Source organism: Hyperolius riggenbachi, chromosome 2, assembly GCF_040937935.1.
Source record: "Hyperolius riggenbachi isolate aHypRig1 chromosome 2, aHypRig1.pri, whole genome shotgun sequence".
Classification (NCBI taxonomy): domain Eukaryota; kingdom Metazoa; phylum Chordata; class Amphibia; order Anura; family Hyperoliidae; genus Hyperolius; species Hyperolius riggenbachi.
Window position 1 is genome coordinate 430,660,668 of NC_090647.1, and position 24,613 is coordinate 430,685,280.

General features: G+C 42.9%; 1 protein-coding gene and 1 long non-coding RNA gene across 2 annotated transcripts in view; one reads left to right on the forward strand and one right to left on the reverse strand.

Annotated features, from left to right (window-relative positions):
• LOC137546912 (uncharacterized) overlaps positions 1–17,582 on the reverse strand; it is a 33,017-nt gene extending 15,435 nt beyond the window's left edge. Inside the window, exons 1-2 of the long non-coding RNA XR_011026400.1 lie at positions 17,531–17,582; positions 5,181–5,237 (exon numbers count right to left, since the gene is read on the reverse strand). This is a non-coding gene — a long non-coding RNA (uncharacterized lncRNA). The remainder of the gene's footprint in view (positions 1–5,180; positions 5,238–17,530) is intronic.
• ZBED1 (zinc finger BED-type containing 1) overlaps positions 1–24,613 on the forward strand; it is a 439,106-nt gene that overhangs the window by 376,902 nt on the left and 37,591 nt on the right. The gene's annotated exons all lie outside the window — the stretch shown is intronic.

Genomic DNA, 24,613 nt, shown 5'->3' on the forward strand with positions numbered 1-24,613 from the left:
CTGCTTTAACGGAGGCGAGTCCACCACTTCCTCCCAGCAATTTTTTAAAAATGTTATGTACTTTTATCCTTCTGGCGCCTCTGTTCACCTACCAATATACTTGCAGGTTATTGTACAAGATTCCACATAATATGCATGAAAAAACATAAGCCTGAACTAGGGCTTGGAAGCATAAAAAAAGACACTTCTCTGTGATAATGCAAAATAACAATGTTGGATCATTGAGCAGAGTGACAGAGAAAATGTATAGGTTTATTTAAGTGGTGTTCTTGCAAGCAGGATAGTAGCACCCTTGTGGGAAAAATCTTTATCACAAATCAGCAATGGAAAAGGAGTACAGTGGAAATAAAGTAGCTTGGAAAAGTATTCGGCCCCCTTGAAGTTTTCCACATTTTGTCACATTACTGCCACAAACATGAATCAGTTTTATTGGAATTTCACATGAAAGACCAATACAAAGGGGTGTACACGTGAGAAGTGGATTGAAAATCATATAGGATTCCAAACATTTTTTTTACAAATAAATAACTGCAAAGTGGGGTGTGCGTAATTATTCAGCCCTTTTTGGTCTGAGTGCAGTCAGTTGCCCATAGACATTGCCTGATTAGTACTAATGACTAAATAGAGTGCACCTGTGTGTAATCTAATGTCAGTACAAATACAGCTGCTCTGTGATGGCCTCAGAGGTTGTCTAAGAGAATATTGGGAGCAACAACACCATGAAGTCCAAAGGACACACCAGAGAGGTCAGGGATAAGGTAATTGAGAGATTTAAAGCAGACTTAGGCTTCAAAAAGATTTCCAAAGCCTTGAACATCCCACGGAGCACTGTTCAAGCAATCATTCAGAAATGAAAGGAGTATGGCACAACTGTAAACCTACCAAGACAAGGCCGTCCACCTAAACTCACAGGCCAAACAAGGAGAGCTCTGATCAGAAATGCAATCAAGTGGCCCATGGTGACTCTGGACGAGCTGCAGAGATCTACAGCTCAGGTGGGGGAATCTGTCCATAGGACAACTATTAGTCGTGCACTGCACAAAGTTGGCCTTTATGGAAGAGTGGCAGGAAGAAAGCCATTGTTAACAGGAAAGCATAAGAAGTCCAGTTTGCAGTTTGCCACAAGCCATGTGGGGGACACAGCAACCATGTGGAAGAAGGCTCTCTGGTCAGATGAGACCAAAATGGAACTATTTGGCCAAAATGCAAAACGCTATGTGTGGCGGAAAACACTGCACATCACTCTGAACACACCATCCCCACTGTCAAATATGGTGTTGGCAGCATCATGCTCTGGGGGTGCTTCTCTTCAGCAGGGACAGGAAAGCTGGTCTGAGTTGATGGGAAGATGGATGGAGCCAAATACAGGGCAATCTTGGAAGAAAACCTCTTCGAGTCTGCAAAAGACTTGAGAATGGGGTGGAGGTTCACCTTCCAGCAGGACAACAACCCTGCTGCCCCCCCCCCCCCCCCCCCCATTTTTTTTTCTCTTTAAAGGTAGGACTTAAGTAACTTTAGTTTTGCATTAGAAAAAAATTGAAGTTATTAGTAGTTGTATGTAGGTAACATATAGCTGAAATAGCTTTTATTATGTTTCTTCTACTAAATAGACTTTTATTAGCAACATGCTGATGCTTACAAGATGCTGACTATCTTATGGTAGCACCCATTTGTTCAGGCCGCAAATCACGCCCAAATTAACTGCTTCAGCTACAGCTGTCTCCTGTAGCGTGGATCGGGGGGAGATGCTAGAGCTGCGCAGCCGCACTTGCGTCTATGCGGACTTCGCAGCCACGGCCAGCTCCGGCGGCCTTTTTAGTGGAGGCAGGAGAGCCCGACCCGGGCTGTGGGGTCGGGAGCGCCCCGGGGAACTATTGAACTGCGGGGACCCATGCGGAACGGCGGATGGCGTCCTCCGTGCTAAGGCCCATGCACACGTCCTACGGGAGGCAACGACAGGTCCGTCGTTGCCTCCCACTGGGTGGTGTTTCAGCCGACAGTAGTGCGTGTGTACGCGCTGTCGGCGGACTGATAAGGCTGTTTCTGAGCGATCCGCTGAACAGGCTTACCAGTCCGCCGACAGCGCGTACACACGCGCTACTGTTGGCGGAAACACCGCCCAGTGGGAGGCAACGACGGACCCGTCGTTGCCTCCCATAGGACGTGTGTACGGGCCTTAAGTTTTCTCTTGCCCTATTATCTCCAGCATGATCTTAGTGAATGGAGGCCAATGTCCTCCATACAATAAGAGTTGACATAATGCCCCATAATAAGTGTAGACATAATGTGCTCCATATAATAAGGGCTAATATATCGCCCCTACACCATATGCCTGCAGATGACATGACCACCATATATTAATTGGTAGGGACTACTTTTAAGTGAACTCAGCAAACGACCATGCTGGTAGCCTTTACACTGCAATTTATTGGAGATTACTTTTAATAAGTTGCTTTTGGGCATTATACTGTGTACAATAACCCAAAGCCAATTTTTTGCATCAATAACCAATCATTATTCTTTGTAGTGTCTTGTTGTATAACTCTGATAGTCTAGTATTAGTGGTGACGGAACTGCTCCGGGGGTTTGTCTAACATTTAATGAAAGTGATATCTATAAACTTTGTTTTCCCCAAGGTATAAACACTTCACTTACATTATGCAATGCAGAGTTGTGTGAGACTCACATGTGATTAAGCGGCTAAGACAAGTGCTTTTAACTGATAACGGAATTCATTTCTCCTTTCATTAGTGTATTGAATAACGGATCAATTACAGAACAAAGCTTAATAAACTGTGATGAAAACATGCATTCTTCCCTTCACAACGAGGTTGCAGTACAAAATTCTGATCGATACCAGGGGCACAAATCTGAAGTTAAATGTTTGTAGACAGTACATTACTGTATCATTTTTCATGACCTTATGTGGATGGGTAGAAGAAATGTAAGAAGGCTGGAAGCAAATTCTAAAAACAATCAGGTCTCAGCTTTCAAATTTAACAGCTCAAATTATAATCCAGTATTTCTAAGTCTTTCACTGTGAGGCTAAAAAATGAAAGAATGGAAATACAATTGCTCCAGAAGTAAGCTTGCTGCATGTTTACCACTTGACTGTACGAACTGAAGGATTAAGGTAGCTGTACATCTAGCGACTTGGCAGCCAATGGACCATCCGATTCGATAATTATCAAATTGGATAAAAATCGGCGCCGCCAAGTGCATGATCGATCGATTATGCAACCAATTTTGGACCGAGCATGTCGATTTGACATGCTGCAAGATGTCGGGCCATTGTGATCGACTAAGTACATATAATTGGGTATCGTCCTTTTTTTTAAAAGTGAAGGATCAAAAACACAAAGTCCTCTTAGGGGCAATCCACCTTGCCCATAAGACCTGAATAATTTTATAGAAAAGGACTTGAGTTAAAAAAACAAGGAAGTACAGTGCAATTTTGGCAAAATCTTATAGAAAAACTTTATTGGTACAAAATATCAAAAAATTCATTAAAAGACTTCTTCAATTCCACATAATTTATCTTCATATGATCAATAATATACCATAGGACATAAGTAATTGAAGCTGATTAATAGGTATTAAATTCTGGCTTGATGCAACTTTGAATAGATTTTGTATTTTACAGGCAACGACACATGTTCGTTTCGGGCTCTTTATATCGTATGTATGCCCTTCATCAGGCCGCAATACAAATTTCTAAAAAGCAAACAAGAAAAATAAACATTAAAAATCAGAACTCCAAATGGTACGCTCAAACAGAGCAAAAGACAAGAAAAAGAGGCCCCACCATTGTGGTTTCTGGTATATAATGCACCTGGTTCAAGAAGATTATGAACCTACATACCAATAAAGAGAAAGTTGAGATGTAGACACCAGACCTTAGAGTGATTACAGGGAAAACTCATACCAAGCAATAAGAGAAAGAGACCAGAAAGAAACCATAGTACTTCCTTAGAAATATAGACCCATAACCAGAGCAGGTCAGCACCATGGACTAGTAAATATCAGTCCATGCATCACTGCTTATACCTGGAAATCACTAAAGCCATAAGTAGTTTAAGTGCAAGGAAACTTGAATTATTGAAATATCAAATGTCAACTGATACAGCACAATTCAGTAGAAATATCATTTCAAGTACAACATTTTGGGCACAATATAGAATACACAAGCACAAACCTGTATGGCACAGTCAATCAGCACAAAGGCCAGAAAAATGCTAAAATTGGCACAGGCATCCAGGCCTACCAGATGCACAAGGGAATCTGTGGGAATACGGAAAAAATACATATGTATACACTGGATGCAAGGCAATAGTACCCCAACATATAGTGCCCAATAGAACTTTAAAGATGCAACAGCGTAAGCCCAGTTGGACCAGAGCAAGAGCATATACTCCCCCGCACACAATGTACACTCGCATAAAGAGATCCACCATAAAGTACTATGACTGAAGAATATCTCTCCATAGGTTAAATGGGCCAAAGGATAGAAACCATACTTACTCTTCCACGGCGTAACGCGGAAAAAACTCTGCTAAAATGGAAGTCCTAACCTCAATGGCATTTTCCGCTGTTTAAATATCCCCACTTGGCGTCCTACGGAGCTCCATACGCCTGCGCAGGCTATTGGCCAATCAGGACCCCCTTGTACTCTTACTGTGCGTGCCAGCATACCCACGCTGGGACGCACCGTCGCGTGCGCGAGGATGAAGGCGTAACAATACGCCAATGAAAGGGATGGCTGCACGGGATGGAGGAGAGTGGGCGGTCCCAGTGATCGTCATATCTCTTTCCTCCACAATACGGAAATACAGATCCGTCTAATTTACCATAAGGATCTATCAGATAAAGGCGGAAATGAGCCACAACCTGCGCTAAGGCGCAAGATGTCAATAAAGTTTGTATTTAGACAGCACGGAGGCCTATATTAGTAACAAAACAAATAAAGATAAGTTTTTTTAAAGCAATTTAGGTTCCAACATTGGGCATATTATGGGAACTATTTAAAAAAATAAGAAAAGGGAGAAAAAGCACAAAGCATAGCGCTACAGTGGGGCACTCCTGAGTCCATTAATCTTATACAACTCCACTATACCTATACCCTACCCCATGCTGAGAATTGGTAGGCACTATATGCTGAGGCACCAAAAAGAATAATTTACCACATATCCAGCCAGACGTTCTGTGCAGGTGTGATTCCACATTGATAATCCAAATTTCTAAAAAGAAAAAATAGGGAAAAACATAAGCAAAAATAAGAAAAGAATACACTAAAATGCGCATACAATGAAAATAAGAGAAAGAGACAAATATTTACAAAATCACTCATGAAGGTCAATGATCCAAATTTGGGTCACTTATTGGGGTCTATAATCAATATTTAAGCCGGTAGGGTACAATGTTTGCAAAGACTTTATCCACCAAGCTTCCTCGTCTAGGAGGGGGAACTATATCTAATACACAAAATCTCAGCTGATTTGCTGAGTGACCCATTTCCACAAAATGCTGAGCTACTGGGGAATCAATTTGAGAGGGGTTCAAACCCCGTCTAATGGCTATATTGATTTTAGACTTGTGTTCAGTAATTCGTTCCTTTACTGCCCTAGTGGTTTCCCCAATGTACATTTTGCCACATGGACACTTAATACCATACACTACAAGATCAGTATCGCATGTGGCATAATGGGAAAACTTTATAGGGAATCCCTTCATGGGATGATTAATGCTCCTCCCTTTCAGAACTAACTGACAACACGAACAGTGTAAACAAGGAAAAGTTCCTTTCCGTTGGGGGGCTAGCTGTCTTTGAATACTAACTCTAGTAGATCCGATGTCTGCTTTTATTAAGTGGTCTCGGATGGAGCGTGCTTTCTTGTAAGCCACCATAGGGACCTGTCTAAATGATGGAATATCCGCACTCATAGAGCGTAAAATAGGCCAATGTCTTTTCACTACCTTTGCTATTTCTGATGACATAGTGTTGAAAGATGTTGCTAAAATCATACGATCATCCCATCCATTGCCCCGATTTTTCCCGGTTTTGAGTAAATCCATTCTGTCCTGTTTCATAACATCACTTTTGATGCGTTCTACTAGTTTTTTAGGGTAATGGCGATTGAGAAATCTCGTCGCCATTCCAGACATACGTCTTTCAATTTGTTGGTCCTCACTAACTATGCGACGTACTCGCATAAGTTGTGATTTAGGGAGAGACTCCCGTAGGCTCCTGGGATGGAAGCTATTGAAGTCCAATAGGGTGTTACGATCCGTTGGCTTGGAAAAGAGATCGAACGATAACATACGACCCTTTTTACACACACTGACATCTAGAAATGCAATTTTTAAGGTATCAACATTAAATGTAAACTTAAGTGCATTAGAGGCTCCCTGTAGTTCATCGTAGAAGAGATCAAAGGAGGACCTAGGCCCTGACCAGATAAGGAAGATATCGTCAATATAGCGGCGCCATACACATGCATGCTTACGAAAAAGATTGTTTCTATACACCCAGTCCTCCTCGAATCTCTCCACAAATAAATTTGCATACACCGGGGCCACATTAGATCCCATAGAGGAACCTCGCATTTGAAGATAAAACGTGTCCTGGAAAAGGAAAAAATTCCTCTCCAAGACAAGTTCCAAAAGTGACATGAGAAATTCTATTTGTAGCCCATCCACTGATAGATCACCCAATAGGGACTGTCGAACTGCAGCTTTACCCTCAGTATGTGGAATGCAAGTATACAGTGATTCAATATCTAACATAATCAAAAGGCAGTCTTCATGGGGTAAAATTAATTCACTCATTTGTTTGATGAAGTCGGATGTGTCCCTAAGATAGGACTTCTGGCATAACATATACTTTCTTAGAACTCTATCCAAAAAGAAAGAGGTATGATTGAAAATTGAGTCACATCCTGCCACAATCGGTCTCCCCGGTGGTTGATTAAGCCTTTTATGTATCTTGGGTAAACAATATATGACCGGTGTAACCGGATTCTCATTATATAGATAATCAAATAACTTTTGATCAATAATATTGATATCCAATGCTTCATCAAGAATTATCTTTAATTCACTCAGAAATTTCCTAGTAGGGTTCACATCCAACTTCCTATACACATTTTTGTTTTGTTACTAATATAGGCCTCCGTGCTGTCTAAATACAAACTTTATTGACATCTTGCGCCTTAGCGCAGGTTGTGGCTCATTTCCGCCTTTATCTGATAGATCCTTATGGTAAATTAGACGGATCGGTATTTCCGTATTGTGGAGGAAAGAGATATGATGATCACTGGGACCGCCCACTCTCCTCCATCCCGTGCAGCCATCCCTTTCATTGGCGTATTGTTACGCCTTCATCCTCGCGCACGCGACGGTGCGTCCCAGCGTGGGTATGCTGGCACGCACAGTAAGAGTACAGGGGGGTCCTGATTGGCCAATAGCCTGCGCAGGCGTATGGAGCTCCGTAGGACGCCAAGTGGGGATATTTAAACAGCGGAAAACGCCATTGAGGTTAGGACTTCCATTTTAGCAGCGTTTTTTCCTCGTTACGCCGTGGAAGAGTAAGTATGGTTTCTATCCTTTGGCCCATTTAACCTATGGAGAGATATTCTTCAGTCATAGTACTTTATGGTGGATCTCTTTATGCAAGTGTACATTGTGTGCGGGGGAGTATATGCTCTTGCTCTGGTCCAACTGTGCTTACGCTGTTGCATCTTTAAAGTTCTATTGGGCACTATATGTTGGGGTACTATTGCCTTGCATCCAGTGTATACATATGTATTTTTTCTGTATTCCCACAGATTCCCTTGTGCATCTGGTAGGCCTGGATGCCTGTGCCAATTTTAGCATTTTTCTGGCCTTTGTGCTGATTGACTGTGCCATACAGGTTTGTGCTTGTGTATTCTATATTGTGCCCAAAATGTTGTACTTGAAATGATATTTCTACTGAATTGTGCTGTATCAGTTGACATTTGATATTTCAATAATTCAAGTTTCCTTGCACTTAAACTACTTATGGCTTTAGTGATTTCCAGGTATAAGCAGTGATGCATGGACTGATATTTACTAGTCCATGGTGCTGACCTGCTCTGGTTATGGGTCTATATTTCTAAGGAAGTACTATGGTTTCTTTCTGGTCTCTTTCTCTTATTGCTTGGTATGAGTTTTCCCTGTAATCACTCTAAGGTCTGGTGTCTACATCTCAACTTTCTCTTTATTGGTATGTAGGTTCATAATCTTCTTGAACCAGGTGCATTATATACCAGAAACCACAATGGTGGGGCCTCTTTTTCTTGTCTTTTGCTCTGTTTGAGCGTACCATTTGGAGTTCTGATTTTTAATGTTTATTTTTCTTGTTTGCTTTTTAGAAATTTGTATTGCGGCCTGATGAAGGGCATACATACGATATAAAGAGCCCGAAACGAACATGTGTCGTTGCCTGTAAAATACAAAATCTATTCAAAGTTGCATCAAGCCAGAATTTAATACCTATTAATCAGCTTCAATTACTTATGTCCTATGGTATATTATTGATCATATGAAGATAAATTATGTGGAATTGAAGAAGTCTTTTAATGAATTTTTTGATATTTTGTACCAATAAAGTTTTTCTATAAGATTTTGCCAAAATTGCACTGTACTTCCTTGTTTTTTGAACTCAAGTCCTTTTCTATAAAATTATTCAGTGCCATTGTGATCGGTCAGGAGCATGGCTCTAATGGTGAGCGATATCAGAACGAGCAGCAAACACGATGAAACCCCCGGCGCTGTTCCCTCAGTGTGTAAATGTGCACGTATGTGTACATTTATACATTACCTGTCCTGTATCACGGTGCCTGTTCGTCTTCCGAATTCACTGCTCTTACATTAGCTCTATAAACTCCACTGGCGGATAGCTCGCCGAGGCATGTGTGATGTCACACACGCCGGCAGTGTGTATGGGGGTAATGGAAGAGCAGCTGATTCGGAAGACAAATGTGCACCGCGACATAGGACCGGTTATGTATAAATGCACACAAACATGCACTGCAGAAACAGCGGCGGATGCAGCAGACTCGGCCGATTCCCAAGAGATTTCACCATGAAATTTATTAAGGAATCGGCCTGCGGTCTATGGGCAGGCAACAGATCAAATTGGATCAGCAAAAGATCGGTCTCTTGGTCAATCTGCCTATACATTGTTTGATGTATGGGCACCTTTATAATTTACATTTGATGTAATAAAAAGGTTTGCCTAAGGCTGGCCATACGTTTGGTTATATGGCCAACAGATAGATCCCTCTCAGATCATTATATGATCAGAGAGGGATTGGATTCACTGATATGCATGACAAAAAAATTACTACTGTTTTTGAAGGTCTCTGTTCTTTAATTCACAGCTGCTGTTGAGGTTGTAAGCACTCATTTTCAGCAACTTGAAATAACTATGGAACCTGTTTAATACTGTGCCTTGTTAAAACCATGGGTTTATCCTGAGCTCCCTATCAGAATCAAATATACACTGAAAATATACAGTTTGACTACAGTTGGTTGTTATTCGTTAGTATAGAAAGAAGTTAAAACAGTCAGGTTGATAATAAAGACAAGAGCTGCAAACAAAGCTCAGTGCTGCAGCTGTTTGTAAATGGGACTCCTGGCGACATCTGATATCACCTTTTAGAGCAAAATCAATAATGCCTTATGTTTGTGGTATTAACCAGGGGCTGCTCTTGAAACCTTCTGTGATTGAAAACATAAAAGTTAATTTAGCTGTAAACTGGTATACTCACCAGTGTTCCCTGCATAGTTGATAAATATTTAGTGAGGATCTGATTCATGAGTCACCATATGTTCCGTTTCAGAAATAAACTAGACAAAAACAAATCAACAGAGCAATCACAAATATCCATACAGAAGCAGAGGGTTTGGAGCCAAATACGCAGTTAGGGAAATGCATCGATGCTTGCAAGCCTATGGACCTGATTCATCAACCTGAGTTATTGCAAATTATGATCCCCTGGCTTATGGTGGCTATGATGACAAACCTGGATATGATTGCATTCTGTTCACAAGCGAGCAACTGCATCGTGCAAAAACTATGGACAACTACAGCACTACTGTGCACACAAAGAGCAGCAACTGGGTACATTAAAATTAATGGGGAAAATCAGCACTGCAAGCTCTTTTTCCTATTCATCGCCAAGCATAGCATTACATTGCAGGCAAGTCATTTACATCATTAATCAAATCCAGATCCAACTTGCATAGTTTAAGAAGGGGTTTATAAGGCTGGGGGGGTTAATAACAAAATACAAATATAAGTGGCTGGGGTGTTTTATAATAAACAGTAGGTACCGTATATTTTGGATGCACCTAGGTTTAGAGGGCAAAAATCAGGAAACAATAAATTATTAAACTTGGTGCATCTATAGTGCAGGGGCATCTAATGGACCTTTTATAACACCCCAACCCCCCCCCCCCTCCCACACACACACACACACACACACACACACCACCACCACCCACCCAAACTGTCTCTAAAGCCTCATCTACACAGTACAATTTTCCGTCAGATCGGATTTATTAGATAATTTCCAACCGGTCGGATTGCATTCAATTTTGCAATAGATTTTGGGTACTTATCAAAGCAAAATCTATCGCACAACTGATCTGAAACAATTTGGACGTCTACACACAATGCAATTTCTTATTCGATCTATCTAACAGATCCATCTATCTGATGGAAAATTGTACCGGGTAGATGAGGCTTTAGCTACACTACACTAATGTCTGCTGCTCCCACCAGTTACACTGCACTACACTACCCCCTACTGCACTCAGCTGTTGCCCTACACTGCACTACACTACACTACTCCCTGCAAAACCCACCAGTTACATTCAGTTATTACCTGATCCTGCCACCACGCTACTCTCCCTCTCGCTCCAGTCTTGCTTCTACATGTGCTCCTCTTCTCCTTCTGCAGCTGCCGATGCCCAGGTATACTACAGCCACTTGCCGCAAATAGAGCTCCGACGGGTCGCTCGTACACCTGGTGCTGTCCAACCGGATTACTGTTCTGTTACTGTACCGCCAGAGCACGTTAAAACCTCCCTGCCGTATGGCCAGTACTTACGCCTAAGAAGGAACAATACGAGCCTTTGCGATTTTGAGATACAATCGCAGAAACTCACTGCAAGGTTGGAGGCAAGGAGCTATGATAAAAATCTTCTATCAAGGGCCAAAGAAAGGGCCAAGAATGAGGATAGATCCTCCCTCCTGTTCAGGACCCGTGGGCTTAGAGAGAAAGGCCCATTTACCATGACCTTCGACTACACTTCCATGTCAAAAAAAATTGACCCAGATTGTTAAGAAAAACTGGGTAATAATAACAAGGGACCCGACCCTTCAGAGAGTTTTCCCCGATCCTCCCAGGGTAGCGTTTAGAAGGGCCCCAACGTTAGGAGATGTTTTCACCCGTAGCGAATTCCGCTCACCTCCGAATTCCAACTGGTTGAGCATTAGGCGCCCAAGAGGCAACCACAAATGTGGGAAATGTAAATACTGCTCCCAAATGTTGGAGGGTACCAATTACCATTTGGGGGGGGTACAATGGGAGGTGAGGGCCTTTATTACTTGCCAAACCAAGTTTGTCTCTTACGCTATATTTTGCCCTTGTGGTTTTTACTATGTGGGTAAAACAACCAGACCAATGAGGGAGAGAATAAACGAACACTGTAAATCCATCAAGTCAGGAAAGGGCTGCCCTCGGCTTATTGAGCATGTGAGGACAGTACATGGTGGCAATGCCAAATCCTTGAGGTTTGCAGGCCTCTTACACGTTAGCCCCTCTGGCAGAGGGGGTGATCGTGATCGTGAGCTCACCCGTCGGGAGTCACGGGTGATCTTACGTACAGAGGCCATGGGCCCCTTGGGGCCTCAATGATAGGCTGGAATTGGCATGTTTTTTGGACCCCTAATGTAGACGTATTGGGATGCATGATTTGCTTACTGGCCCCGAAGAGGTAGTCTATTTTCTCTTCCTCAACCTTCGCTTTTTCCCACTCTTTGGTGTTTGACTCTTGACTACCTTTTTATCTGCCTTGGTGTCGGATTGCTGATGTTGTTGGCCTTTGAATTGTTCTCCCGTAGGATGCCGTGACCCTGCTTCCAAGATCTATGCACAGTAGTGGTCCACCATTTACGTTCCCTGGTTCTTGTGGGAGTGGGCGCGAGGCGTGGAAGGAAGGGAGCAATACGCGGTGATTGGAATGCCAGGCCGTGTCTCCCAGACCATAGGGAATATCCCGTATGGGCCTAAGTTACAGTCCCTGTCCCTAGGACAACGGTTTGCGATTTTTAATGGGGGTTCTTTTAGAATCTTTATCAATAAAGATGGGAATATGCAATTAGATGTATTAATTTATGTGATCAATAACTAAATGAGATAAGGCATGTCCTGTGAGTGTTGCAGCGTGTACATTTTATTTGTGCCGCATGTTATAGAGTAAAGGCAGTTTGCGCCTACATTTGTCTCACTATGCACAGTGTTAGTCATGCACATGTTTGTCAATATGTATATGTATACCTGCATATTGCGTGTTACTCTAATTTATGGCGCACTATGTTGTTTTAAATGCTTTTTTCACTTCACTATCCCCAGCACAATGAGGGATGCTACATGTAAACACCACTTATGCCCACAGTCTGTGGCATGTTATGCCACATACGCATGCATGTCAAGCGTATGCGGCTCATAGTATCGCATCGCCGCTGGCCGGTGCTTCCCCCGCCCCTTCACCCCCGACCTTCCAGACACAGCTCCTTTGTCCAATCACAAGCGCTGGGGGCGCGGCTCCCGAACGTCATACAGGAAGCCGCGCAGCGCTGTTTTGGAAAAGGACAAGCACGTGAACAAGCGCCAGGCGGGCGCGAAACGGCTGTAGTGCCGTTCTTTCACTATCCCTGGTCACCCGATCCCTACACACCCCAGCACCAGCATCATCAGGTTTGATTATTCCTTAACTTGTTTGATGGATGTATAATATGTGGCATGAAGATAAATAAACGTTCAAAGGACAGTTGCCCGGTCTACTTTTGATGTACTGAATTTGTGCTGACTGCTTTCTCTGCAAGATACCGGCTGCACGTCCTTTGTTTACATCACAGCTGCAGTACGAGGGTGCTGAGGGGCGAAGATTGCCTGGTTGCCGGGTGCTTACGCGGGCCTGCATACCCCTCCCTAGGAGCACTGAGTGCCAAGTTGCCCCCATTTCCTGTCAGTGTACGACACTTTCAATTATGATTGGCCAATCACTGACCAATTGTACTACCTCCATCTTCATGTAGCATGAGTGCTAACAGATTTTGAATACTATGAAAATTGTGCAGGTAAGCCTTAATACTACATGGATGTGATTGGCCAATCAAAATTGGATGAGTGCACCAGGCTTTACAGTCTCCTTGGATTGGGAGAATTATGGAGGCTTCCATCTTCACTTCCTGTAAAAGTCAGTTGCTTGGCCATTGTGTTGATATTTTGGTTTTTGTAATGTGATGCACTCGACACAAGCATTCAGCTGAATAGGTCAGAACAACTGATCTTTACGTAATGTATGTGTTCTGATTTATGAACTCAAAGTGTAGGAGGCGAGGGATCAGCGCAACAGATATGCACATTCCATTATTGGTATGGAAGAATGATGACGGCAGCATTCATATTTTTGGGGGCTTCTTTTATGGCCCTTGGATATGGAAAGCTGATAACAGTATGTTCACTTCCTTTCTACTACTCTTGTGGAACTTCCTGGCACTCGTGAGCAGACGGAAGCAGTCAGCACAGGACTGGCCTGGGCTTGTCCCCAGTATGTACATCTCAGTGGGTGGCATCCGCCAGCTAGACATTACAAGAGGCACTTTCCTACTAGTAACTACTCTGTTTGTCAAATGCTGACAAACATCTGGTGACACATCCATCATTTGGTTGCATTACATAGCAACCAGATGGCACTCATTCCCTAGCAGATTGACAGCTGATCTACGGGGCAAGCATGCCATTCAGCACTGCAAATAGAACCCGATTTAGGATGCTGTTGCCAACACGTTTTTCTTATTCAATGTTTATACACGTGGGTCTACTGTATCTAAATGCAGAATAGTATTGCAAATTGTACATTTCAGTAGTAGATAATGAACAATGAAAAGCAACAATGCGAAAAAATAAAAATCAACAATTAAAACCATGTGCCAAAATCCTCTTTCTCATAAGGGTTCTGTCACTACTAAACCATGATAAGAGGTGGACAAACTAAGGTGAGATAGAGAATGAGGTGGGTATGACCCGGGCAAACAAAGGATCTAATAGTCACCAAATATAATCAAAATACAAAAACTTTATTATTAATCACAAATATAATAGCAACAATTAAAAAATATGCCCCCCGGCCGCCCCCACAGCCCCCTCCCACTTGCCTCTGGTGTTAACACAAATCCAGTCAACCCAGGCGTGCACATTCACATTCACCAACATACATACAAGTCTGTATGGCCATACAATCAATACAAAGAAGATATATATCTAGATTATTGGATCCAATAAAAATGTATACTTTGTGAACAGTCCCAGGTGTATTGTAATAAGCAGGGTCTGATTGGTGTAAGTGATGAGATAATCCATCCGGAAACATGCACTGTGCACAGCAAGGAGTTAGTCCAGCCTCTCACTGCATATTATTCCAGTGTTAGTAAGGATGCAGCATGCAAGCGAAACCAAGCCAGGCACTAAGTGTAAATCTTTGGCATATGCAGCAGTTCAAGCCAAGCAAAGCATTGATCAACTTCCAGTAATCAAAATCCAGTGTTCAAAGCATCTTATATACAAAGTATGACTCAGACAATGCTCACGCAGTGTCAGCTTGATGATGGCAGTCCACATACACAAACAAAAATCATGCCCGTGGGGCTGCTTACATGTCCAAGATGAAGATACTGGAATGCAGTATGGCCATACAGGCTGATCGTGGCGTGGCCAAGAGTGCTGTCTGCAATGGATGAAATGTCCCGTACAGGATGGAAGCCAGGGGCTCGGTGCGTGTTCAATAGTGTTCAATAGTGTCCGGAGATAAGCATACCGGGTTGGCTGGAGAGAGGGGAGCAAACTCCCGAACAAGCTTGGAAGGAGACGGTGTGGCGGCCAGGACGCATCAGGCGTCCTCTACCGGTTTCGCTGGACTTCCAGCTTCCTCTGGAGGTTCGTCAGCTTACTGTGTCCCGCTGACTTTATTCCCCCATCGGCAGGACGCGCCCAGCCGGCCGGCCACGCCCACCCCCACCAGGGGCCAATGCCGGGCGACGGGGCGGGGCGGGCGGACACAGAGGACAGGCGCAAAAGCAACCTGCCCGATACGTCCGCCAAGCCACCGCCCCCCCCCCGCCCGACGCGCCGCCGGAGGGGGCAGGCGAGACCGGAGATCACAGCAGCGCACGTCCAGCAAAAGGGGGAACAAAAACATAGGTCAGAGGGCAAATGCATAAGGTATCTAACCATCATTTGTTCATGCAATCCTCAGACACACAATATCCCCATTTAAACACTATAATGCGATGTGGAAACAGAGAACAAAAAATAATATCACCTAATGGTGAAAAAAATCAACATGGGGAAGACAACCTAGCCCCATGTGAGAGTGTATATCATACCTCCTCATCCACTAAACTAGTAAGTACAAAGGGCATTGGCAATGAGCGGCGGGACCTCTACCGAGGATCACAGGTAAAAACAGAAAGTGCAGCATCACCGAGACAGCAGGGAAAAGTCAGCAGAGCACTAGAAGGGCAGGAAGGAGGCATAGCTGGTATTCTCGTTCAAGCCCGGGGGTTTGGTTGCCCTCAAATCAAAGATCCATCGGGATTCCCTCTGTAGCAACAAACGATCCATGTCCCCACCTCTGATGGAGGCATGGATACGATCTAAGCCCACAAACCGCATCCTAGTGGGGTTGCCAGCATGTGCTGTTTTAAAATGCCTAGCCACAGGTGTCAAATTAGATAGGTTAGTACTTTTGATGTTGGTGACATGGTCGGATATACGTGCACGAAATTCACGCTTAGTCTTACCGACATAAAAAGCCCCACAAGGGCATAAAAGTAGGTATACAACTAGAACCGTACTACAGTTGACGTAGTGTCCCAGTTCCCAGTTTCTACCATCAGGTAACCTGACCAGTCTCCCCACCTGTATATACCTACACATTGTGCAGCCGCCGCAAGTGTAGGTACCCGTAACCTTACAGTGTTTACCACTGGCGGAAAAATCAACAAAATGGCTACTCACAAATTTATCCCTTAAGGATGGGGCTCTACGAAAAGAGAACAAAGGTTTGTTAGTGATACATCTGCTCAGCTTAGGATCATTGGCAAGGATATGCCAATGTTTTTCAATAATGTTGGTAACCTTCCTGTGCTGCGCCGAGTAACGAGTGCAGAAACGCACAGAGCGTTCCTCACTACGATCATGGTGGGGGCCAGTGGTCAACAAAGACGCACGGCCACTTGCATCAGCTCTTCTATATGCACGTCTGAGGGTCCCCTCGGTGTATCCCCTCTCCTTGAATCTCTTCCTTAGCTGACCAGCTTCAGTTCTGAATGATATGTCATCCGAACAATTTTGTCTTACACGTAAATATTGGCCCACCGGTATCCCCCTCACAGTATGTGCGGGGTGGAAGCTGTCTGCTCTCAAAAGGGAGTTGGTGGAAGTCTCCTTTCTATATAAACTGGTCGATACTTGACCATCTTTATCCACGTAAATTGAGATATCAAGGAAGGGGATCACAGAAGGGCTACTGTGCATAGGCCCTTGGATATGGAAAGCTGATAACAGTATGTTCACTTCCTTTCTACTACTCTTGTGGAACTTCCTGGCACTCGTGAGCAGACGGAAGCAGTCAGCACAGGACTGGCCTGGGCTTGTCCGCAGTATGTACATCTCAGTGGGTGGCATCCGCCAGCTAGACATTACAAGAGGCACTTTCCTACTAGTAACTACTCTGTTTGTCAAATGCTGACAAACATCTGGTGACACATCCATCATTTGGTTGCATTACATAGCAACCAGATGGCACTCATTCCCTAGCAGATTGACAGCTGATCTACGGGGCAAGCATGCCGTTCAGCACTGCAAATAGAACCCGAATCAGGAGGCTGTTGCCAACACGTTTTTCTTATTCAATGTTTATACACGTGGGTCTACTGTATCTAAATGTAGAATAGTATTGCAAATTGTACATTTCAGTAGTAGATAATGAACAATGAAAAGCAACAATGCGAAAAAATAAAAATCAACAATTAAAACCATGTGCCAAAATCCTCTTTCTCATAAGGGTTCTGTCACTACTAAACCATGATAAGAGGTACCATGGTATGTATTTCCCTAGCAATTTAAGGCTTTTTACCAATGTTACCTATCAAAATGGTTGATGTGCTGTCATCTTTCACATATGAAATCTTGCCGCTGTGATATACCGTACTTACTTTGTTATTCTAGCTCAATGTGAATCTTATTGTTCATGATGTTCCTGGCTGGAACAAAGAAAATGAAAATCACTTTGTATTCATACTGTGAGCAAGCTGCCAGAATACAGAAGTTGCATTAGCTCAGCATGTATGCACAAGAACTGACTACTATAGCATTGAGCGATATTAAAACAGAGCTTGGTAGAAATAGAATGAATCAAAGAAAAGCAAATAAATAATGTCTATTTCTGAAGTGCAGAATGAAACTGCCTCTTTCATCAGCCAATCTCATGTTTCTATAATCTTTGCTTTAGCTCACAAAGACTATTTGTAACCATTTAAAAGTTGACAAACTAGGTGAATGATCAATGTTGTCATATATTTTAATTTGTGTAGCGGACTCTAGACCTGAAGACCACCTTACCCATCGCCATGAATATCATCAATGCAACAGAATTTCCTGTAGGTCCCAATCCTCTCAAAGATATGACTTTGACTTGACCACTAAAATAATCAATAAATTCAAAGACGTTTAAGTCCTAGTTCAGCCCTCTATTTTTTAAAAATATAAACGTGAATAAATTAACATTAATTAGTACATACACAAGGACGTTTTTGTAGCGATAAACAACAGCCCCGGCGCTTAATGTTTAAAAGCTGTCCATTCAAGTTAAGGACAGCCACCGACACAATCATTTACCATTGTTCATGCAAATGCAGCGCTTAATCAGGTTATTCCTTGTCTTATTTTTTCCTGGATACTACATGTAACATCCAGCACCAGCTAACCGTGGGGCCTCCATGTCCCATTGTGGGGGTCAAAACATTGTGGGGACACAAAAATCAAACGTCTAGAAGCGTCAAAAGCTGCCAAATGCTTTTCTGCTCACTTGCAGAAAAACATTCAAGCAAGATGCCTGAGCGGCTGGGTTAGATGCTTGTCTGAACCTGTCCTTAAAGAGAACCTGAACTTAGAGTGACCTCTCTGCTCTAAAAGATATACAACAGCACAATAACCGTTAAACAAAAACATTTCTTTGTCCCAGCTGAAACAAATCCTAAAATGTATCTGCACTGTTTCTACTTCCTGATTCATGGAAGCAGACATATTGTTAACAACCTGTACTTTCAGATGAGCTTATTTGCCGTGACAGTCATGTGACACAGGGGAGAGGTCAAATTACAATCACAATAAACTTGTGATTAGACACAAATGAGAAGGAATTAAACAGGCTAAACTCTCAAGATACATACAAGGTGCATGTCTCTCTGTTTTCCTTCTGTCTTGTGCAAGAGTTCAGGTCCACTTTAAGTATAGTGAGTTAACACTTGTGTTTGCTATCCTATAAATTCACCAGAACTGAGAACTTTTTTTTGTATTGGTGCACGTGGCACGGGCTACCTGCACATTTGAGAAAGCAACTGAACAATGTACTTTACGAGGAACATATGTTACCATCCAGATGACTTATTTCAATAAGGCTATCCTGAAACATAACCTGCACAAATTACAACAGCACAACTCCAGGTACAGGTGCTTGGTCTAGCTGGCATCAAATTCAAAATATTTAACTACAGCAATTTGCTATGTTGCAAATTCTCACATACTTATTATTTTATTTGTTTATTTTTTTATTCATATAGCGCCACATCTTCAATATCGCAGTACATAGTACAAAACAAATATTGGGGAGCCTAGATACATGAGATGCTCATAACTCTGTACAACCAGGACATCCATCAATATAAACACCAACAGTACATTGTTGATGAGTGGTTAGAGACATCACCAATAATGGTACATGTTCATATGATAAATTACAGCAGAATAAGAAACACTAGTAGGAGGCCCCTGCCCTTGCAAGCTTTAATCTAGAGGGTAGTGGGTTGGAGGCAAAGTATACGGGCCATCTCTATTGGAGACATTAGGGATGGAGACAGTGGGGTTAGCGGATGAGACCGTGAACCTCCAATGTTATTTATAGGAAACTAGTAAAAAGGCCCGCCCGTTAGAAACGTGCGCAAGGCCACAGGCGCTAGCTCCTCCCGCAATGCGTGCACAGGACCCCCCCCCCACCACAATGCATGCACAGGCGCGTCCCGATTGCCCATCCCCTACCCATCGCTGTCCAATGTATATGCACACAGGGAAATGTTGCTTGGCAGTTTGGAAAAAAAATCTGTTATTCCCCACAATGTTATGAGGTTCACAGACAGCAAACTGTCAGGTCTGGACACACACACACACACACACACACACACACACACACACACACACACACACACGTTTTATTAGGTAGGATTATAGGCATAGGAAAGGGTGTTTTAAAGGAGAGGTGATGCTCTCATGTGAGAAGTCCTGGATGTGGGAGTGAGCGGAGGTGAAAAAGCTGAAGGACAAGAGGGTCTCCTACGATCATTCTATACCATTTTTTGTTTACACTTTACACGGCTTCACAACTTTTTGTGAAATGGGATAGTTAAATTGAAACATGCATAAAGGATCTGCTACAAAAAAGAGGGTGCATTAAAGAGTAACTGTTAGAAATAGAGAAATGATTTTGTTTTTCATGCCTATCTTTTGATCATATAAAAGGCATGCTAAAAAGGCAATGCATAACTTTAAAATCAATCTTATTTTTTTAGGAGGGAGGAGTAAGGGAGGAAATGACCTCACCATTGGCTTTAGCTGGAGGGAGTAAAGATGGCCCCTGACAGCGAACAGAATTCTCTCCATTTACCTTTATCAACACTTGGACCGTGCAATACACATGTTATGTAAGCAGAGCTAGTATTTATCTACTTATACAGGTCCTTCTAAAAAAAAAATTAGCATATTGTGATAAAGTTCATTATTTTCTGTAATGCACTGATAATCATTAGACTTTCATATATTTTAGATTCATTACACACAACTGAAGTAGTTCAAGCCTTTTATTGTTTTAATATTGATGATTTTGGCATACAGCTCATGAAAACCCAAAATTCCTATCTCAAAAAATTAGCATATCATGAAAAGGTTCTCTAAACGAGCTATTAACCTAATCATCTGAATTAACTAATTAACTCTAAACACCTGCAAAAGATTCCTGAGGCTTTTAAAAACTCCCAGCCTGGTTCATTACTCAAAAACGCAATCATGGGTAAGACTGCCGACCTGACTGCTGTCCAGAAGGCCATCATTGACACCCTCAAGCAAGAGGGTAAGACACAGAAAGGAATTTCTAAACGAATAGGCTGTTCCCCGAGTGCTGTATCAAGGCACCTTAGTGGGAAGTCTGTGGGAAGGAAAAAGTGTGGCAGAAAACGCTGCACAACGAGAAGAGGTGACCCTGAGGAAGATTGTGGAGAAGGACCGATTCCAGACCTTGTCTGGAGTCTGGAGTAGAAACTCCCAGAGCCACCGTGTACAGGCGTGTGCAGGAAATGGGCTACAGGTGCCGCATTCCCCAGGTCAAGCCACTTTTGAACCAGAAACAGCGGCAGAAGCGCCTGACCTGGGCTACAGTGAAGCAGCACTGGACTGTTGCTCAGTGGTCCAAAGTACTTTTTTCGGATGAAAGCAACTTTTGCATGTCATTCGGAAATCAAGGTGCCAGAGTCTGGAGGAAGACTGGGTACAGGGAAATGCCAAAATGCTTGAAGTCCAGTGTCAAGTACCCACAGTCAGTGATGGTCTGGGGTGCCATGTCAGCTGCTGGTGTTGGTCCACTGTGTTTTATCAAGGGCAGGGTCAATGCAGCTAGCTATCAGGAGATTTTGGAGCACTTCATGCTTCCATCTGCTGAAAAGCTTTATGGAGATGAAGATTTTATTTTTCAGCACGACCTGACACCTGCTCACAGTGCCAAAACCACTGGTAAATAGTTTATTGACCATGGTATTACTGTGCTCAATTGGCCTGCCAACTCTCCTGACCTGAACCCCATAGAGAATCTGTGGGATATTGTGAAGAGAAAGTTGAGAGACGCAAGACTCAACACTCTGGATGAGCTTAAGGCCGCTATCGAAGCATCCTGGGCCTCCATAACACCTGAGCAGTGCCACAGGCTGATTGCCTCCATGCCACGCCGCATTGAAGCAGTCATTTCTGCAAAAGGATTCCCGACCAAGCATTGAGTGCATAACTGAACATAATTATTTGAAGGTTGACTTCTTTTATTGGTCGGATGAAATTTTTTGAGATAGGAATTTTGGGTTTTCATGAGCTGTATGCCAAAATCATCAATATTAAAACAATAAAAGGCTTGAACTACCTCAGTTGTGTTAATGAATCTAAAATATATGAAAGTCTAATGTTTATCAGTACATTACAGAAAATAATGAACTTTATCACAATATGCTAATTTTTTGAGAAGGACCTGTATATGCTGTGTTTTTTTATCTGGCATAGTATGGCTGACAGCTCCTCTTTAAGTATACGTTAAAAAGAAAATTGTGCTTACTAAAATATATGAAATGTTAAATAAAATATTCACATGCATATTTGAATTTCATAATAACAGTACATGGAGGTGTTGGATATATTATAGTTTGTTTGCTTTTACTGTTATTGTTAGTATCGTCAGTATTCATAGTGTGCCAACATACATTGTGGCTTTTTACAGATTATATTGAACACTTCACAGCTGGTTACTGAGTTGCCAATGACATCTGCTAGCTAAATGGTGTAGCGCATGCTACGTGTGTGCTTTACTCTGACGTCAATAAGCACTCTGTTTATAAGATGGCTGATTGCAGTATTTCCATTCTTGAGCTTATTCCCACTGTTTCCTAAAAAGCTATTGCTGTTCTAACCTTTACATCCTTCTCTCTGCATTGAGGCCTGTTATGCCTATCAATGTCTTTTTTTTTTTTTTATTCCACTCTTAGGCCCCTTTTACACTTAATTAGTTGGTGTGCGTTGGTATGCGTTTTCTTTCCATAGCAGTGCATAGGGAAGAAGATTTCAGTTAAAGAGGTACTGTAACATCAAAGACAACTCATTGCCAGCAGATAGCCATACCTAATTTATGGGGGAAACCCCAGTATTTCCTCATATAAAGCCAGCATTTTGCTGGAATTTCACCTTTAAATGCTAAGCCACGCCCCCTCCATGAGTTTCCTCCGCGGATGTATAAATTAGTTGTGCGCACTGCCCCCTGGGTAGTGACATCACCAGCAGTAGTTGGGAGAGAAAAAAAAAACTGTTGTCCTCACCGTCATCAAGGAAGGACATGTGTAGTTGTGCACGAGGGGAGGCAGAAGCAGCCGATGTTGCAGCCTCAGCTGCTGTGACAGATCTTCCTCCTCTCTGCCCCCCTGAATCTGGGCTGCCACTCTCAGCCCCACGTCCTGCAGATCAGCTGGTATGTGTAAGGAACTTCATCGGAGCTGGAAGCCCTGTGCTTTCAGCACACACTTCCTACAGCTCTCCTGCAATCTCTGTGTTATCTCTGTCCCATCTGCCAGCATCTCCGGTGAACTCACATGGCAGGCAGAGCAGAGATAGAGCTACTGAAATGTAGGGCTGTAGGAAGAGCTGATAAGGGAGGACTTCCAGCTGGGATGAAGTGAGTAAAACACGCTGATATGGGAGAGGTGGGGGCTGCAAGGCTGCACAGCTACCCATAGTAAACAACACATTCTGACAAATGCAGGCTTCTGCTTGTTTGTTTCCCCTTCTGCAGTCATTTGTCTGTGGGTGTTGACCTCTCCCTTTGTAAAGACATACCTTTAGCACAATCCTCCTCCTCCCCAACCCCCTACACTACAGGGGGTCCACTCAGCACTGTAAATATTCTGTCCAGAAAAAAAGTCTTTTTCTTCAGTCTTGAAAGACTGACAACTAATGCTAGGTACACATGATGCAATTATCTGCCAGATTTACAGTCATCGATTATTTCTGACATGTCTGATCGGATTTCTGATGGATTTCCAATAGAAGTAAATGGGAAATTGATCAGAAATCAGATTGGACATGTTGGAAATAATCGATCCGACAGAAAAATCTGTCAGAAAATTGCAACGTGTGTACCTAGCATTAAGGTAGCCATATCGCTTAGAGAGGGTTTTGTCTCTTGGTCGAATCTGCCCATCATTGCTAGCAATATGGCTACCTTAATGCTAGGTACACATCTGTCAGCTGCCTATACACCACAGACCGATTTCCGATCGATTTCAGCATGAAATCTTGGGAATTGGCCGAGCCCACCTTGTCCACCGCCTCTCCACTGTACATATGTATGTGTGTGTGTAATGTGTAAATGTGCATTTATACATTACCTGTCCTGTGTTGCAGTGCCCGTGCATTTCCCAACACTCTTGTGCTTGCCGCATAGCACGCCAGCGTGGTTTATGCAGCTAATAGAAGAGCAGCAGAAGACAGGCGGGCACCCGCAACACAGGACAGGTAATGTGTAAACGCGAACTTACATATTACGTACATACACATTGTGGGAACAGCGCCGGGGTTTCATCGCATTCGTCGCTCTTGCAAAATTTCGTAATTTCATGTCTTCTACAGAAACAAAGTTATTTGAATTAACAAAATGGACATAATTTCATTTCTCAGGTCCGGGGCACACCAAAACCCGCTAGCAGATCCGCAAAATGCTAGCAGATTTTTAAACGCTTTTTTTTATTTTTCTGAGCCATTTTGCGGATTGCTGCTGCGGATTTCAGTGTAGTACATTTCATATATTGTTACAGTAAAGCTGTTACTGAACAGCTTCTGTAACAAAACCGCCTGGCAAACTGCTCTGATCTGCTGTTTTTCAGAGCGGTTTGCGTTTGTCCTATACTTAACATTGAGGCAGAAACGTCTCCGCAATCCAAAAAATGCCTCACCCTGGGAGAATTAGTTTCTGCAAAACGCCTCCCACTGTGGTGTGCACACCCCCATTGAAATGCATTACCCTAGCGTATCCGCAGCTGCAAGCGGCTGCAGAAACACTCAAAAGGCCGCTCGGTGTGTAATTATAAAAATAATAGTAATTATGCAAAAATAATAGTAATTATGCACATTTAGGTAATGACTAAACTCAGGAAAGTCAATCATCGATTGCAATTAATGATAATGCAAAGGACCCTACATGTGCTGTCGCTTTAAATGTATCAGGA